The following is a 13,616-nucleotide window of genomic DNA, read 5'->3' on the forward strand; positions in this document are numbered from 1 at the left end:
TGTGCAGTGCATGTATCTCAGGAGTCGTTCCTTAACAACAGATTCCCTGATGAAATCTGCAGTCAGTTGTGCGTTTTTTTGTGCCCAGCTGCCCCAAATGCCAAGACAATATTTGCGTTTTTATTAAAGCAGCATGTGACTCAAGTTATTCAGCTGCATAGCCTGCTTTTCATGTTGGACAGCTGAAAACTGTTGGCCTAATCTTACAGCAAATATGTTAGGTGAACAGATGTTGTGAGGTCAGCCTTTAGAGAGCAGAATTTATGGACTGGAGTGAATCAGACGCCAGAAGAGTAAGCCATTTTTCGTCTTAATAAATTATATATTGGAGGTAGAAGATTTTTCTGAAAAATCAACTGCCAACCACAAAGAAAGTCAGTTAAACTTTCTCTCTGGAAAGTGAAAAAAGCTGAAATATTTTATTTGTGTTTGCTTTTCAGTCATTGGTGGAGATCAAAGCTTGCACTCAGGGCCCTCGGTGTCAACGCACGACATCAATGACATCTCCCATTCACACCACATCTTCCCCTTACATCTCACATGCGCTCCGTCGTCACATCCCAACAACAAAGAGAGACGCCCCGAGTTATCATCCATCAAACCGAGCCTTTTATGGTCCATCAAAAGACAATGAAGTGCCAGAGTGAGAGGACTGTTTGCAACATGAAGAGACGGCAAATACTCCAGACGCAGATTAAACAGTGCTGGAAATGAGACGGCTGCCGAGCGTTTTGGATAATTTTCGGGGATTAGGCATATTATGAGTCATCCTTATGTTGGAAGAGGAGCTTGGATAAAAGCTGGTAGTTTGTATAGCTTAATTTTCTTTGATTCTGAAGTATGAAGGTTTTCTTACAGTCACAGAGCGAGGACTTTGTTTTCAAACTTTGTCTCGTCTTTAACGTGCAGCTTGTTAAGCAAAGGCTACATGTAAGATAAAAAACCAGGCAAAGGAGGTTTAAAAACAGGTGACCTACTGGCATCAGCAGGACTTTAAGTTTCTCTCCAAGAGGTTTTCTTTCAGAATTGTCCTGCATTTAGTTCAACGTGAATAAATTTCTTCTCCTCTTTCCACAGCGCAGCCACCATGTTCCACCGAGGAGACTGTGTATGCAGAGAGATGTGCATTGATCATTTTTCACCACATTTACATTTTGCATGTAGCATTTTATACATTCTTTCATATGCTTGCTGTATTCCCTATGTCAATGGTCCACAGAACTGGTCCATAGGGCCAACTATCTTGCATGCTTTAAATGTTTTCCTGTTGATATGTTCAGGCTTATGTGCAACGTTAATTTTCACAATGCATTTTGAACAACATTTTTAAGTTGGTCATCTGATCAAAGCATCTTATATCACATTGCTGTGTCCCCTACATGGCATGTGGCAAACTCCAAACACCACTACTTTTAGTTTTCTGTTTGCCACTCTTCCATAAAGCCCAGATATGTGTAGTGTACAATCATGTCTTGTCTTAATTGCCTAAACATATAGGCTAGATTGTAAGACATAGCGCAGGTCGTCGAGACAGATTTTCTTTCAAAGGCAGCCCATTGACAATCAAAGCAAAGGAGGTTTAGCAAATAACCAAACTACTGGCAGCCCAGAACATCACAGTGTACAATAAATGACTTGCATTATAAACTATCAACAGCTCTTTGTGTTCCGTCTCCCATGGATTATTTCTCTCCAGTCAACCATCAACCACTGTGGGTACAGTGGTGTATGTGTAGTGCCTCACTCAGCAGAAGCCGAGTGAAACAGGACACCAGGATGATTATACTGTATCCTGGCTGTTACTGATTTATTGTGACAGCATTAACTCCCTACAGAACCCATGTTGTCAGGTGCGAGGACTGGTGTTGTGCAAGACACTTGATACGCCTCAGCCTTTTCCAACAAAGACCTTGTGAGAAAGTCTCCAGACGCTGCCGAGAACCCTCAAATCTTCATTACTAAATATACAATTGTGTTGTTGTTAATGCCTGAGGAGAAACAGAACCGTCAAGCTTGCAAAGTAGCGACTGAGGTTTATTTTTTATCAATAGGGGCCTCAAATTGTATAGTCATGCTTGTTTGAAGCCTTTTAATGTTTTTCTATTTGGTTATTAAAGTGGTGGAATGCATGTACAGAAAAGAAAAATAAAACATTACATTACAGATCAGTGCCTTACTAAAGTATACATATCTTTTGAACTCAAATAGCTAAGTCCATTTGGATGGGTAGTGTCTGAAAAATTGTTTTAAAGTTTTCCAAAAGCTTCTTTGTTGGACTTGGGTTTTTACTTTGACTGACTTGACCTAACAGAAAATACATTTAGATCTAACTGCTGTATTGGCATGTTTTGAGTTGTTGTTCAACTGGAGGGTGAACCTCCATCCCAGTCTCAATTCTTTTGTAGCCTCTAACAGGTTTTCTCCCAGGGTATCCATGTATTTAGCTCCATTCTTCTTCTTATCAGCATCAAAATCCTCTGCCATGAAAGGACAGCCCACAAAGCATGACACTACCGCCACCATGTATTGGTGAGCTCATGGTCATGTTAAGTTTTGCTCAGTTTGGTGCACAGAAGATTAGGGCACTTTACATGTTTGCTGTAATTTTCTTTCAAAGGTTCTTTTGTAATTGCCTCTATTTCATGAAACTCAGATTTGTGGTGTTTGTGATTAAAGTTTTCCTCCTGAGGTGCAGATCTCCATAGCTCCACCAGAGTTACCATGGATACTTTTGGCTGCTTATTTGACTACTGCATTCTAAAATTATTATTTAGTTGTTAATGGCTGCCTACAAAAGACATTCATTTATTTCACTAATCAACAGTAATTTATTGTGTTTTGGAAACTATGAATCAGCACTTTCACTACTGGTATGATCTTTTTGCAGTAAAAATAAAATGTTTTGGCTCCAATATGAGTAACTGAGACCCACATACGACTGAATTTGCTAAAATATTTCAGTTTTTATGCAATTATTTGCTTTGCAATGTTAGTTTATGGGATTTGTGGGATTAAGCTTTGAGAGATGTCTACATTCTACTGTCCACCAACTCTCTTTAGTGATGCGTAGTTCATATTTCAGCAGAACTGGGTGTTCTCCTAAAGGAATTGAATACTGTTTAAATATTAGGGCATCTGCAGTCCACATGTTCCTGCTAACTCTTACGGGGGCTCTGCTGGGATATTGTAAATATTATATGCACACAAATAAACTGTTGGTTATTCAAATATTGGTGCATACGAATCATTTCCTTGAATAAAAACACCAGTTCGTTGCTAATTAAAGGTTGTAAAAGTTAGGATAATTAAATAACTTACAGCAAATTATTGATAATCTTAATTTGAAGAGTAATTGAAAATATATTTAACACGTTAATTTTACTAATCTTTTTTTTTTTTTTAAATAATGCGCTTAACATGCCATGATAAGACTGGAGATATTCAAGAGTTTCATGAAGCACATGAGCACAGCAGCATGAGCATGAAGGGAGGCATTATTTAGAATAAATGGATAATAAGAGAAACCAGCATGAATGACTCAATAAAAACGGTTTAAGCAGCCAGCGAGCGGAGGCCAACATGATTAATCACAGGCGTTTCAGGCCTGGATTTATTTTGTCTTTTATTTCTCCTTTAATGACTGGCTGTGAACACCAGTCTTAATATATCGCCCATGTTTCCGGATTACGGGTGACTAATGAGGATTCGAATAGCTGTTATCTGCATTAACGTCTTCACATTCAAGAAGTCAATACTGCCCATGTGTGCGTCACGAATGTTTGAGTCAGGGCAATCGGCAGTAATCTGTTATAAACCTCGCAATTAAAAGGGATTTTGGAAGCATAAATGAATCCTGGCATTTTTTAAGTGCATAGGACATTTCTAGATGTACTCATCCAAATAGGAAGGAACCGTTTATCCGCTTAGAAGTAAATTTATTACCCCTCCACCTGCATTTGAATTATTAAAAGGCTGAGTTGTCGCTTATTTTCACCACAAAGGATCGATGTTCTGCATCTGTCGGGTAAATGAGGCCATACTTCACATGTTGCTGTTTTCCAAGACCGTAGAGGTACAGTGTTGATAGATAGTTCCTAGCTGCCCTTGCATTAAAGCAGCTCAATTAAATGAAAAGAGCTGAGTCCAGCTCAGTAATGACCCCTGTGATTCATATATTCAGAACAGAAATCAATTCTGCATCAGCTTTGCTCAGAAACAGAATCCTCTGCAGCCTTTAATCTTAGCGCCGAGCAGTTCGCACAAAACGGTGAGTCTAAATGGGGAACAGTGCCTTGAATGAGACAGATGAAGTTCATTAAAGAGTCAAATACAGGTATGAAGACAAAGCATTATTTCCAATAACCAGTTTTTGAAGCGAATGGGAAACAAACGCACACAACGATACCTTGTCAGCCCATTTTACCGCTTTGCTGCAGTTATTTCAATCCATGATGTACAACAGCTGAGCCGAGCATGGCTGGATGGCACCCAGGAGAGGACTTGAGGTTCATGTTTGCCAATCTTTCTTTATACCCGCCCCCGGTGACCGTAAATACACTTTTATGCCTCCCAGAGAAATGCTTAAAGAAGCAAGTTGTCCGACTCCTGGAAGCGTTCGCATGGTAATATCCTTGATTAACGATGGCAGCAAAGTTCAAAAGACACCCTGAAGAGTTTCTTGCTCTCATTCATTTGGGAGTTTTTCGTGTTACAATATTCTCCTAGTGAACAATTGCACTGGAAATAATGAACACAGGTTTTAAAGTAAATTTAAAAGAATCTATTCTAAGAGAAGCTTACAGTATTTTTTTTAAACTAAAATAATTGAAGAGTACTTTAACATCAGAGTAGGGACAGACCTTTTGCTGTGTATTACAAAAAAAAAATCAATATTCAAACAAAAAAACTACAAATGGGAAAATTAATAAGCTCTTCAAAGCATCTGTCAATCTATTTTCTTATATAAGGCACCATACACTGATCTATCATCTATACCCATCTGTTCGTGCAGAGTTGGATGGGAGTTGGTGCCCATCTTCAGCAATTATGGAACAAGAGGCGGGGTACACCTTCAACAGGGTAACACATATAATATACTACCATTTTTTTCTTAGTTTCAAAGAAAATGTTCTGCAAAAATTGCAATAAGACACTTCAAAAAGTTCCAAAAGCCTAATGAAAATATTCACCATCCGCCTTGCTCAGATCACACTGACATACGGGCAGAGCTGGAAGCTGGAATTGAAATTACAACTTTTTGATTGTAAGGTGACAACTGAGCCACGGTCGCTCCCCGAAAAATACATGTTGAGTAAATGTGTTTTAAAAATCGGCTAGACTTTGACCTGAACCGCCCTGATGCTTTTCTTTTTTTTTTTATCCAGAGCTGAAACACCCAACGCTCTTAGCAAAAAGAACATGACTCAAGCCAGACTGAATAACTGGCCCACATTGTTACACACATAACCCCATTGTTACGCTGCAGTTAGAGTCACATTACAGCATTTCCAGTCAATAACGAGATGATTGGCTGGCAGCGGCATGTCTAGTTAGCGGCATATTGTTGCGCTTGACATTTATCACAGCTCTGGGGTCGTGAACTCGAAGCTAAACAGCGACTGAATCATTAAATCTGAATGGTCGCAGCTTTGCTGACTCTCTGAGGCACTGACATAAGTGTTTTCACGCTGAAATGAGTGACTAACTTCCGCTAATCTAAACACGCCTTTGTTCAAACTGGGACACATTCCGCTAAGAGGGAAATGTACTCATATTTTTGGTGGAACAAAGGCTTCTTTAACAGGGAATACTTTTGCTGCATTTGATACAAAATACCACTAACTGTTATAAATTGTCAATGGCATTTGCCAGCAAATCAAGTCATGTGTTTTGTCTACAGAGATTAAAAAGGAAACATAATTTCAATTCAGTAAAAGACACATTGAAGGATGACAATGGAACTAAACACCAGGCCTCATGCTTCAACACATTTAGGACAGACTACTGTGGATTTTATTTGGACTTTATGTGACAGAGACCTTGAGAAGATGGATGGAGCTAAATACATCATATATTCAGAAAGGCTTTTAAGAAAACTTGTTAGAGGTTGAAAAATACTTGAGACTGTGATGAAGGTTTGTTGTTTAGATCAAAGCATGTTTTATTATTATGCAAAGAAGAACTAGCAGAAAGTCTCAGTCTCAGTCTGTGGATGTAGGTAGAGACATGCTCTACTTACAAGTATTGACTCCTGGGAGGTGCTGAATACAAACGCACACCACACTTTTTAGATTATTTGTAAAACAAAAAAAGTTACAAAACCAAGACTAAACTTGAGTAAAATTTTCAGCTTTTTGTTGGTCTATCACTTAAAATCTTAATAAAATACAGATTTCATTAAGTTTGTGGTTGTAAATAAGACAAAAGGTTGAAAAAGATTCCTGGGGTGTGAATACTTTTGCAAGGCACTGCATTTAGAGGCTTCACATTTCAAACATTTTCATTACAGAAGGAGATTAAACATCAAGAAGCCTCATTTAGCTGCTAAATTAATTCAATCCAGCTCCCGGAGCCCAGTAAAATAAGCCAAATAGGTCCATTTCCACTCTTAAGCTCAAAGCAAATAAGGTGCTCGATAAAACGCAGCACTCTGCCTCTTGGTTAAAAAGAAAAGGAAAAAGAAAATCAATGGCAAGGGGACGAAGAACCTATAGCCATTGCTTAATTCTCTTATCGTTGTGATTCAGTGGACAAGGATGATGTTAAATAACTGTAAATCCTTATCTGTGACTTTGTGTGTGGTTTATGGCAGTTTCAACTGCGGCTCAGAGACAGAATGTCCATACCTTCTGCCGGATTCGCAATTTATAGCTTTATTACTCTTTGTCTCAAAGAGCAGAGAAACATAATTGAAAGGAGGAGATAGCAGCTATAGTTGAGGAGCAGGAGAGGGGGCATGCAGGAATTGAAGAGTATCATTGCTGCAGTCACATAAGAACGACAGCTTTATGGCTGAAGAGCCGACCCAGTGGTTTCTTTTGGGGCTCTTTTTTATGAAATGAGCAAGATCCAATTTTCTGATTCATCTGCAAACAATCCAGAATGAGCTTAGCGTTCTGGCACTGGGTTTAAAGCTGGCTTACATGAGTGCAGAGGTCACCAAGAGGGCTTGTGGAGCTGAAGTCATGAGTTTGCGCTCGCACTGTCACAGGCCTGCTCATATTTTTACCCTCAGTGACAACAAGCCTATTGTTTTCCCTGATAGGGCTTCAGTGTGCACAGTAATGGGAATTAAGCAGGGCATAAGTCACAGCAAAATTGGGTGACAGGAGATCAATAGATAGTGGTAAAGCCTCTGGGAGCATTAGTGAAGGAGACTCCTTTGTTTGTCCAATGCTGCAAAAAGAGTTAATGGATGTTCACTTCTGAATTAATTGTCTGAACTAAGAATATAATAAGCTCATGAGACAAGGGAGGAAAAAGGATCTGACCATTGTTTTTTTGTAAATAATCTAACTGTAGCACATCGCAAAGCTTATAAGCTTATAACCACCTCTAATAAAATGGATCTTTGCCTTGGGTAGGTTTTGGTTTGCTTATTGTGCGTTGCACTTTAGAAGGAGGAGGAATGTTTATAAAGGTTTTACTAAATTTACTCATGGCTAAAAAGAATCACTTCCTCAAATCCAGATTCAGGCATTAACAATAGAAGGTTACTGTAAAAAAAAGTTACTGGAGTATCAACCTCATATTCATGAGAAGATTAGCATATTACAGGCAAAAACAACTACTTGAAAACACACTATTTGTTCAAATATGCATTGACATTTACAAGAAAAGAATTTCATTAATTTACTGGTATTGAAAAATCTGATGAAAAACCAGCAAATAAATAAAGATTCCAAAAAAAAAGGAACAATAGACAGAAAATAATTAAATGAAATAAGACTTGAAAGTTTAGCTACAAACTACTGTATGTGAGACATAATAATGATGTTAATTAATGGTAATATACCATGGGTAATCTAACATTTTAAAAATTAAAAACAAATTTCAGTTTTCTTTGTGTACAAGTAGCATAAAAAAACTAAAAAATAAAAATAGAAAGACAGTAAGTGGTCCACTGATTAAAAAGTTAAACGTGAAAATTGTTTTCTTAAATTTTAACCCTTTTTTTAATTAAATTAATGGAAAATCAGTTAACCAACCAACCTGTATAATAAGACCAAGAGTGAATAATATGTCCTTCTGTATATTTCTGATTTAACATATAAAATTTATATTACATTAAAAGAATTAAATTAATATTTTCACATTCAATAGATTCCAAAAAATCCAAATAGATTTGACAACGATAATACAAAATACACGAAAAGCTACACAACTGTAAAAATAGGGCCAATGATATTGCAATTCAACATTTCATCACTGAAGACTATTTAATAATAAGTAAAACATATTTCAGTCAGGCAATTTTTTCTTTTACTTGTTTACAGGATGAAGTGTGTCAGAGAGAGCACATGTGGTTTACGGTGAGTGTGACTGTGGGAAATGTCTACAACACCATTAAAGATGCCCTGCAGCCCTGTTCTGGAGCTGGAGGATGAAAATGCATTTGCCCCATCTACACAGTGTTCATAATGATTAGACAGAACATGTGACAACTCTGATAAAACCAATTCCCTTATTAAGCTCTTTAGGCAAATGCATATTGTGGCCATCACTCCAGGACATTCCCACTTAAATGCACATATAATTTGTTGCTGCAATGTATTATTCCTGCCTCACAACCAGACCCCAGCCAAGCGAGCAACGTGCCAATGATAACTGAAGATATTAATTAGTATATTACAACCGTGGCACATTCACTTTCACTATTAATAAATTCCAGGCCATCAGGTTGTGATTTAATTATAAATTATGTAAATGGTTGCCATGAATCATTAAGGTTTATACATTTCACGAGCTAAATAGGAGGGTTGCATGTAGGCAAATCACAGTGATGAGGATTAACACGCCCAAGTGATGACAGCACATGTACAAGAATAATTAGTGAACAAATCTTCCTGCTAATGGTAGAAAACATTTTTTAAAAATCCATTAATAATTGACAAAAATGTGTAATTTAGTTTGTTAATTTTAATGTGAGTCTAAAATGTTAATTATGTGTATAAATTAAATCTCCAGCTCAACAATAAATAGTGTAAATAAGACCATTCAAATTAAATTTTCTGTTCTATAAATCAGAACCAGAATCAGCATTATTTGCCATGTTTGTTCACACAAACAAGGAATAAGTTTCAGTTTGCTCTCAATAAAGACATAATATTTTGAAAAATTGTTGGGAATTATTTTTTAATATGTGTGTACACAGTCATTTTTACAAAAGCTGAAGCTAAGATTAAATTACCGCAAACATGCATGGCATCAATCTGAGCACTGTTAAGTTTTCTCACAGTGGACTCGTCTTATAACCAAACCCAATCACATTAATCTTGTTTAACCTCTCAATCTAGTTTGGTGTACCACTAGCTTTACCACTAGCTTTTGCTTCTCCCATTTGATTCACTCATTACCCACAAAACACAGACAGCAGTGTGGGTCCAATTTACCACAGGAGTCAAAACTTAGAACCTGTATCTTGGAATGATGCAGGTTACTATTTAATGGTGTGGTGGAAAAACAAAAGCAGTGGGAGAGATCTCTGATGTTCTCAGCAATCAGCAATACAAGCCAATAACTTTTTCTCAAGATTGTTAAACACTTAAGTCATGTTCACAACAAGACCATTAACAGGTTTATATGGGTAACAGATATAAGAAAATACAGCTCATCAAAAAGGCAAATAAAAAGTCCACAGTGCATGTTCCCCTACATTTTATTCTTTCAGTGTCTATATTAGATGAGGAGTCCTGGGTTTAAGAGCCTTAGAACAAAAAATGTTGTGACTTTATGGGTACTACAGTTGATTTTTTGTTTCTAATGCAAACTGAAATTGAGGGTAGGCGAATCCTCATAGTGACAGCAAAAACACAGCTTAGTGTAAAATCAATCTCCATCAGCAGCAAAAGAAATAATTTTTGTTTTACTTAAGCTGAGATTCTGCCGAAATAGCTTTTAGCTTTTGCAATATCGTAGAGGCAGATGAAAACAATAAAAACAGATAACCTAGCTGAAACTGAAGCCGCACTTGTTCCTCCTTAGTGACAAGCTAGCATCATCACTGCAGCACAGACAGGTGCTACAGAAAGTTAGAAAACAATGGTTTTAAACTCCCTGGAGCTACACAAATAGCAGCATTTAGGTAGATAACAATTGGAATGAGGTGTTCAGTGGTATTAAATAATGCTTTTTTGGCTTGATGTTAGTCCAGTTGGGTTGATCATTAGACACTATTAGAACAAATAATCTACCATAAGTTTATGCTGTAAGGGTAATTTTGTGAACAACAAAAGCTACTTCAATGGAAAGGAACTCTATAACCCATGATGCTTTGCATGATTTGTAGTTGTGACTTCCAACCCAGCACAACAAATAGTTCTCACAGAGCGAATACAAATAGAAACACACAGGACTATCAAATTTGCACGTTAAGTGAGATAATAATGGGATAATCAATGGGATGGGAAGAAATAGCCTTCGATTACATATACTAGTATGCAATTACTGCATCTACTCTGGTGCTACAGATGGAGAAGGGAGCCAAAACTCTCATTTATTTTGACATTGACCTGGAATTGTGTATACTTCCAAATTATGTATATGATCATTTTGTAGTGAAACTTTTATTCTGTACAATGACAATGCTGGCAGGAATGGAAAAACTGGGATTTTATTAATTCTTGCCAGGCTGCTATTTTGTAAACCTAAAGTCAGACCTGATCTGCTCTCAGTAGTGATGACAATCATTTTCAGACTCTGATGGTTATAGCAAAAACCACATTATAAGGTAAGTCAAGACAAAGAGAAAGGACAAAAGACACAAAGTTTTCAGTGGATGCTTCGATTTAGATCCGACCTTCGTCTCGATTGCTCACCTAATGGAAAAATATGGTAAATAATCCACTGATCCCATGATTTATCCTGCTTCACTCCGGGTGAACGTGTAATGTACCCACTAAAACCACTTGTTTAGACAAGTCTGATATTTTAACAATGACTGTAAAACTTTGTTGACTTTATATTTTAAAAATAATCATCTTTGTTTACATCAACACAAACACTATAAAATTAAAAAAATATCAAACAGGAATCCTTTTTGATAATTGAGACAGAAACCCAGCAGAATTCACTCACATGAAAATCAGTCCCACAAATTCTCTGACATTTCATAGCAAAATAAAAACTAGCAAACAGTTTTGATTTTATAAAAACCTAACAAAGAGCAGATGCATAGTTGGAATAATATCTGGAGGTGGGTTTTTTTCTATAATTTCACATTGAAATCTGCATCAAACTACTGAGAGCCAAATCAAATTTTTAAGCACTTTTCGTCTTGTCAGGATGATGTAGCGCCAGGAATGAGGAGTATATTTGGTCTGAAGAGGCCTGTCATATCGAACTGTCAGGCAGCACTTTTTGATGGGGCTGTATCACTCGCTCATATGTCAGTCAAAGAGAAACACTGCTGCCAACGTCAAGCTCCAGAGCTGAGACAAGAGACGTACATGACATTTCATTGTCTGGCAAGAAAAAAAAGCTCAGCAGTGGAGTTTGTGGGGGCATATTTGCTCAGTAATAAAGTTTAACAAAGGGTAAAAGATGAGAACAACTAATAAAGCGTGTCACAGAGGAGCTGTCTAATGCCAAGTATAGAGATAGCCATAAAGTTTTCATCAACTAAGTGACATGAAGAATATTGCCTCATCAGGCTTAAAAAGCATAGACTTTTCATATACAACATTAAATGCATATCATTATTTTTTCAAACATTTAGTCAGACGATTATCGTTCTAGTATCTGTAAAGAAGCAAGATCAACTCGAGTGCATGCAACAGTAACTGTAGTCCTTGAACATTATAGATTTTGTCACAAGATAACTATATATGTAGACGTATACACAGTTATATAAGCACCATCGGCCCTTTATGCGTAATAGACAAACACAAACTGGTGTATATTTGAGAAGTTAAGTGAAAATTATTTTTAACAAAATGTTTAATAAGAATCTAAGTCAATCCAAACTGCCAGATTCCATGGTAACTCTGGAGGAGCTACAAAGATTCACAGCCACTATTAGTTGTGTACAACACAAATCTTGGCTTTAGTGAATACTAATTAGAAGAAGGTTTATGTTAATCAAAGCATTAAAAACTTTCATTAACAGTTTGCTACTGGCCATATAGGCAACATTAGTAACACGAGGAAGAAAGTGTTCTGGTCAGAAGGGATCAAAATTAAAGGTTCAATTTACGCAATTTGTGGAAAAAAGAAAAGAAAACGGTGGTGACTGCATCATGCCATTGAAATATTTTTGTTTTGCATGACTACAGAAGCTGGTCAGAGTTAGTCAGAGCTTGGATTATGCTAAAGATAGAACAATCCTGGAAGAAAACCTGTTAGAGGCTGAAATAAACTTGGGTGGAGGTTTACCTTCCAACATGACAACAACCACAAGCATTTAGCTGGAGTTACAAATGAACAGTTTAAAGCATCTTCATATCTGAGAAAAGTGCAGTAACAGTGCAATCCTGAATTTAACTGAGAATCTGTGGCAAGACTTGACAATTGATGTTCATAGACACTTTGACACTAAATTTTACTGTAAACTGGCAGATATGTTCATCCCTAGAGATCTATAAATGTGCAAAATTGTCAGAGATACCCCCAAAATTGAAATTTTCATTTAAAAAAATTGAAGCCATTTATTTTTTTCCACTTTATAATTATGCACTACTTTGTGCTAATGCATCACATATAATCGCAATAAAACACACTGAATGAAAAACTCAGCTAGCAGGTAAATACTGTTGCAAGGTACTGCATAATCAGAATTCCATTAAAGATGTAAAATAGTGAGCTACACAGAACAACAACCTGTCTGCCTTTAAAGAAAATAAATAAATAATGCTGCTGAAAATACTTCTGTTGGTGTTCTAGTTGTTTTCATTGCGTCTCTTTCTTAAATTGGAAAAAAGTAGGCTGTGAAAAGGTAAATATGTAAACTCATTTCAGACTGGAGCCTGTATAGCTGAGTTTTTAAGGTCCTTCATCCTTTTTTAGTCCCTAGAAACTAGTAAAAACAACAACTAATCTTTCAAACCTCTGCAGAAGACAGTGGATACTACTTGTAGTCAATAAAAGTTGTCCATAACATCAAAGCCAAACCGGCCATGTTGTGTCTTTGTTTTTGCATTTACTCACAGCAGAGGTTTGTTCTGAAGCAAACATCACACCCCTCCAGTCCAGATGTTAATGTCCCAACTCTCCTGGGGGGTTACTCTATTCTTTCATGTTGTCTGGACTCTGTCACTGCATACCACTGGCCTGCAAACCACAAGTCAGGAAGCAAAGTGAGAATCTAAAAAATAAATGAACAAGAGGAGCATTAGCTCTTTTACTGCTGAAATCAACACCTGGTTAAATTGAAACAATTATGTTCAAAGCGATGCAGTATA

The 13,616-nt window shown here is 37.0% G+C and overlaps 1 long non-coding RNA gene across 1 annotated transcript in view; it reads right to left on the bottom strand.

The window, feature by feature from the left end:
• The window catches only part of LOC114152249 (uncharacterized), a 55,579-nt gene that overhangs the window by 40,335 nt on the left and 1,628 nt on the right, over positions 1–13,616 (bottom strand). The window contains exon 2 of the long non-coding RNA XR_003597087.1: positions 13,363–13,485. This is a non-coding gene — a long non-coding RNA (uncharacterized LOC114152249). The remainder of the gene's footprint in view (positions 1–13,362; positions 13,486–13,616) is intronic.

This window comes from Xiphophorus couchianus, chromosome 10, assembly GCF_001444195.1.
Source record: "Xiphophorus couchianus chromosome 10, X_couchianus-1.0, whole genome shotgun sequence".
Classification (NCBI taxonomy): Eukaryota; Metazoa; Chordata; class Actinopteri; order Cyprinodontiformes; family Poeciliidae; genus Xiphophorus; species Xiphophorus couchianus.